Source organism: Triticum aestivum, chromosome 1B (assembly GCF_018294505.1).
Source record: "Triticum aestivum cultivar Chinese Spring chromosome 1B, IWGSC CS RefSeq v2.1, whole genome shotgun sequence".
Lineage (NCBI taxonomy): Eukaryota > Viridiplantae > Streptophyta > Magnoliopsida > Poales > Poaceae > Triticum > Triticum aestivum.
Window position 1 is genome coordinate 175,271,401 of NC_057795.1, and position 6,230 is coordinate 175,277,630.

At 38.7% G+C, this 6,230-nt stretch overlaps 1 long non-coding RNA gene across 1 annotated transcript; it reads left to right on the forward strand.

Moving 5' to 3' along the window:
- The first annotated feature begins 2,552 nt into the window (after positions 1–2,552).
- Positions 2,553–3,492, forward strand: LOC123114272 (uncharacterized). Its single transcript, XR_006456479.1, has 2 exons — positions 2,553–2,783; positions 2,877–3,492. It is a non-coding gene; the product is annotated as an uncharacterized lncRNA (long non-coding RNA).
- Positions 3,493–6,230: the final 2,738 nt, after the last annotated feature.

Genomic DNA, 6,230 nt, shown 5'->3' on the forward strand with positions numbered 1-6,230 from the left:
GAATAACGGGCCGTTAATGGGTATAAAGTGATACACTGTTCATTACGGGGCAATTTTACCACGGGCCGTTAATGGGCCAAGAGTTACAAAGGGCCTCATATGGGCCGAAATAAGTCATGGGCCACACATGGGCCGGAAGTTAAAACGGGCTGGAATCATATTGGATGACCCAGATGATGCTACTGGGCCTAATTCGGATATGGCGTAACGGGCCCTTGGTTAGCGGGCTATAAATGGGCTATATGCGAACAAGCCGTTAACATGCTTTCCGTGGGCCGGCCCGCCACCTTTTGACCAAGTCAAACGGGCCGGCCTTTTCACAGGAATGGGCCTCTGTTGGGCCGTGCCATGTGTCACCGTATCATAGGCGCCTTCGGTCCAATGAGCGGATGACATTTGTCCCAACGGTGAGCCGACACGTGTTTCCTCCAGCCAATGATGATTTTACACGTGGAAAATCCCCATTGATCGGGGCTGTTAACGGGTTATCGGATCCAAAACCCGACCCGATAGCTTAACAACGTTCCGTTACGGTGGATGCCACGTGTCGGTCACTCTTGACGAAAGCATTTCTGTGACGCGCGATTTATCGTCATGGAAGTGGACACTTCCGTGATGATAATTTTGGTAATGTCATGGAACACTTCTATGATAGCACATGTATGACTATCTTGATTCTGTCATAAAATCGTCATGGACGTACATGCATGACAAAAAACGCGACCTACTGTGACAAACACGTGTCATCACGGAAGTGTATTTTTTGTAGTGTTATTGATTTGTTGTTTGAGGTCCATAACTTCTTTGCAGAGCTTGCCCGTAACGGCTAAAGCTCCCTTTACCCAAGGATGCTGCATAGCTTCTGAAGAACAAGTGACGCTCTTTTTCATATTTTCATAAGAAAGAAATCTAAAGTTGGAAGGGATGACCGAGTTTGGAATAGCCGAGCTCTGTAGTTCCCCCATCATGAATTCTGCTTGGAGACGAGAGGTGACTTCTTGATCTTCCTCCATGGCATCTATTCTTTTCAAGTCGGCCTCAATCTCATCCTCCGTTGATGGTCCAAAGTGATAAGCATTGCTATTTTCTCCTGGACCTGGTGTTGGGTGAGACACCCGACTCTCCCTGACTGACTTTTGAGAAGACATCTTGCTCTTAATCTGCAACAGGAACAGCTCGAAACGAAAACAAAGGATATTTGTGTGATGCGGTGGTCAAAACCTTCGTGAGTTTATATAATGAACTTTTACCGACCAAAATATGTAACATGCAAGAAAACGGAGTCCGGGAGGCACACGGGGTGTCCACGAGACAGGGGGGCGCGCCCAGTAAGGGTGGGTGCGCCCTCCACCCTTGTGGAGGCCTCGTGTCCTTCTCGGACTACTTCTTTTTCCTAAAATTCTTAAATATTTCAAAACTGATAAAAATTGCCATTGGAGTTGTTTTGGAGTTGTTTTGGAGTCGATTTAGTTATCGTACCACATACCTATTCCTTTTCAAAGTCTAGAACGTTCTGGAAAATGTCCCTTATGTATTTCTCCGGGGTTACAGTTTCGATAATATTAGTTTCAACATTGATAGGATTACCTGAAATATAATGTTAACTAGCGGGTGCGCCCGCGCATTTGCGCGGCTAGACTTTGATTGTTTTTTGACAAAGCAAAAATTGTATTTGTATTGATGTCCTCCATGCATTTTTCTTAGCTTCTCATGGTTATTTGAGTTCTAGTTATCGCCATCTTTTTTTTAGGTTTATCAATTTTTTTGTTCCCTTTCTTGCCTATCCACTAAATGGTCCTAATCCATGAGAGCAACAACAAATTGGTATCAAATGTTGTAATAATTTAAAAAATATATATATACACACACATATATTTTTGCTTGCAATATACTGGTTATAGAGTTTTGACTTGCCATCGATATATTTTTATTTTCATATTTTTGTCGCCCCAAATTTTGATTCGGTTCATATATTTTAAATTCTATATTCTTTCATATATTAGACGCATTCTCAGAATTTTTGCATTCTCAGAATTTTTTCGTCCATTGCACGTACTTGTGCAACCATTTTTTTACTCAGTTATTTGTCATCTACTTATATATGTCCATCTATTCAGATTCTTTATTGAGAGCTGTGCATTTTGACGGCTAAATTTGTATACATATTTTATTAGAAAATAAAGGTTATAATATTATATGACTTTACATTGACCTTCCTTTTGATTTTTTTGTCTTCAACTCCAGTATAGCTAATCTTTCTAGAAACCTTCGGTTTTATATATTTCGAATAACCTTTAGTTTGCAGTTTAGATTTTATATTAATACCGTTTGCATTTCTTAGTTTTAGTACTATGTGTATGTTTCAGCTATTTAGGAGCACTTAAGTCTTGGATTTTTCTTTTTACGTATGACTGGGTCGGCATATTAGATACGATAAGTAACTGAATCCTTATTTTGTTTAGGAAAATTGGATTCATATTATCGTATAGGTTGCAGTAAAAAAAAGCTGAACCCAATTGTGCATAGCCCACAGAGTTAAGGTCACCTCTCTGTATGATTTTCTTTTCTAATCCAAGTTATAAAAACATAGCTCGTATTTCTTTTCACCCCTAAAAAAGCTCGTATTTCTTTTCTTCTCAAGAAAAAAAGTACGTAATAAAATACGTAGCTCATAGGGTCTACAGGTTCTGAACTTATCCTTAGGCCTCGTTCGATCCCCACAGAACTCCCGAGCCGCCGACCCACATGAGCCATTTCTTCCGATTTGCCGCCGGTGAAGAAAGGTATGACCGCTGGCCATCAGGAAATCAAACCCCAGGCTATACTGGATCTACTTGTCACTAATTTTCTTCGAATTTCTTTTTCTGGTTGCGCAGGTGGGCGGGTGAGTCCATGAGTCCGTAAGGTGTGAATCCACGCCAACCTCGTTGAGTCTAGCGGAGCGGCAGGGAGGGCCATTGCGAGCGCGGCGCGCTGCTGAACCGGCGGCTAGTGGCTGTGGTGGAGATGCTGGAGGTTGGTGGCACCGAGGAGGCGGTGAGGGAGCACCGGTTCACGGATTTTCTGGACGAAATCATGCGATTCGGTCTAAGTTTGTTGGTGGCAAGGCAACAATGTCAGCGCAACAAATGTCCCAAAAAGAATGGTTGTTCGGATGGAGGATGCTGAAGAATGGCTGGATGGACAGAGGATGGCCTGCTGCGATGGTCCATGGGAGGTATGGGGGTAACAGAGGCAAGATGCATATAAGGAGACCGTTGGATAATCAAATAGCAGCAAGATGTTAGTGGCTTCTGGGGACGGCATGGCTCCTACAAAATGTGAAGTACCAGCTAATGGTATGCAATCTTCCATTGTGGTTCCTCCATATCACTATTGAGTATGTTTTTTAGTTTTTTTTTACGGGTTGATATTTTTTTAGTTGTTGTTCCTATGTGTTAGTAAGAAAGCTTTCATTTATCTCCATGATTGTAAAGCCGGTGATCCCCAGCAGATGAGCAGTTGTGGTTCGTTTGCTTAATATATATAGGGCATGCCTGTGCCTTTTCTCTAAATATAAGAAGGATTTCATTTATTAATTGAAATTTGGTTCATGTGTTAATTGACCTAAAATGATTAGTCTATTTACACGTCTTGTCGCTGCTGCGTAAGATAGATGACGGCCCTCATTTCTATTCCACTCGTTGATATTAGGAGGGGCCAAAGTAAGTGTATGACATAAAAACGCCTAGGGTGATCAGAGACGCCGGAGAATTAGTACAACGATTAGCATAAATATAAGCATAGTAAAATTTCCTCTGGGAAGGGGGGGCCAAGGCCTGGTATTGTCCCGCCTACGCTCCGCCACTGACCAAATGTGTTTGCTGGTTAGGTTGAATTTCCTATATTAACATGATTAGTAATTTTTATTGAATTTTATTGAAAGAATTCAGAAACTCAATTTTTTTACTTCATACAGAGTTTACATGAAACCAAATGTTGGTTTCCTTCTATTTTTTTTTCGAAATACACATATAAATAGAGCCTTTTTCTTTTCATGTTACACTATTTAATCATCTACTGGTACCTATTACGAACTTCTATAAAAAAATTCAACGACATTGTTATATCCTATACCAACCACCCATTAAGTGATGCATATATTTTAGCACGCATACATACTACGGAAGTTATCCATTGGTATGACACATGCGAATGCCAGCCCAACTTGCCAGTGCTTAAACACTCTCAGGTGGTCAATGTTGTGGAACGGAAAATGTGTCGCTTTTCATGCACACTTACAATTTGTATAGTTGGCTTGTACGCAAGTAATCAATGCATAGCCATAAACTGTATTACTGTTTGACATCAAATGTATTGTTTTAGTTAAAGAAAAGTGGTTAATGTTTTGCTACAAAATAGAAACGGTGAAGAGATCATGTGTGAGAGCTAGGCAGAAGCAAGTTTCAGTTTATCATGTAATTGGAACTGGAAGGGATTCCAATTGAGGGTAAAATTTTCTGGCTTCCTTGCAGTATGTGATATCATCAGTTCCTTTTTCTTTTGTTTTGAGGGAATGCACGTCTCATATGATTAGTTAACAATGCAAACTTCTTTTTCCTGTTTCTAGTTTCTTATACTTATGTCTCATGCTCCTGACCTTTTTCTTTCCGCGGAGACACGCTTTGTCAATAGAGACGCTATGTCCTTATGACGGGTAACTTTTTAGTATTTTTTTTTCTTTACAGTACTAACTAAAATTGTGGGTAACATATAATTGAGCATAATATATATGTCTTGGAGGCGACTGTTTTAACATCATGTAATCATTATCTCAAGCATGCATTTGTAGCTTCACCCATCAGTATAGTGTTGTGTGCAGAGGGAAAATTAGGGAATCTCTTTTAATTTAGCAAGTCAAGATTATATAAAAATAACAGAAGCATGGTCATATATATTGTTTAATTTGACAATATAACCAACAGATACATATGACAACATTGACACACTATATCTGCTATATTTATTGACCAATCCAGAACCTCGTATTCATATGATAAAACTTAGGAGAATTCAGAATTCCAGTACTCTAGTTGTCTAGATCTGGTAAGTAGATAACAGAAGAGTGATTACAACACATTTGAAAGCATGTCTATTTGCAGATGGGAAACTATGCCCCAATTGAATTTCATCACGTAAGATTGGAAATCATATCTCATCCATAAGCACAAATGATGTTCATTTATAATTGCCATTAAATATTGACATCTTTCTGTGTAAACATTACCTAACTATTTCACGTAGCATAAAACTTCCCCATATTTCTCTAGACCATGTCTAATAGTGTATAATATATGATAGATAGACTACTTGAGTTCTACAGGTTTCTATTTACATGTCCTTTGATGTACGAAGATTGGTTATAGATAACGATTTCTTTTGATATAAAATAAAGCACCCCTCTAACTAAATAATTCATTTTCCCTGAAGTCTTAAAAATATTTTGGAAGATTTGGAATTCAGACCAGTAACCTATAGGCAAGAATATAGTAATGTATCGTCAAATATCATCTATCAAATGTTATATTACCAACTGTGCATAATAAACAGAAGTGAGTTCTGTAGATTGGCAATGGTCTACAGACTCTCAAGTGAATCCGTGCACCCAATCAGTTGATTTATGACTTAGATATACCATGTAGATAATCATAGATTTATACTTCATATTTGGAAGAAACAACTTCAAACATCCAAATCATCTCCACGCATTAAGAACTCCAAGAAGTAACTAATTTGTTTGTTACGTACCAGAGAAGTGGAGGCTCTAAGAATTAAAAAGTAGTCTTGCACAACATTCTTTCTTACGTATAAATATTGTAAAACAAAACTCCTTGCCGCGTCTTCAGGGAAACAGAAACAGAAAGAATGTAAAGGAAGTAGTTTCTCTTGATAACTACAATCATTTTAAATTGACATTGGCAAGGAAAACTTCTAAATTGTGATTGAAAGGTAGTATAACCGAAGATGCAACAGGTGGATAGTCTAGCTTGAAAAGGTACATGAATCGAAGGATTAAACTACATTGAATCATTGGATAAGTATACCATTAATTAGTGCATATATTGGCATCATGCATATTTCCTTGTAAGTTGTATAACTATTTCCCATGGCAGAGATAACCGATATGAAGAACTTTATTCCTTCTTGAATAACTAAAGGCCTTGAAAGCTAGCCGTCAATATTATGTCTCG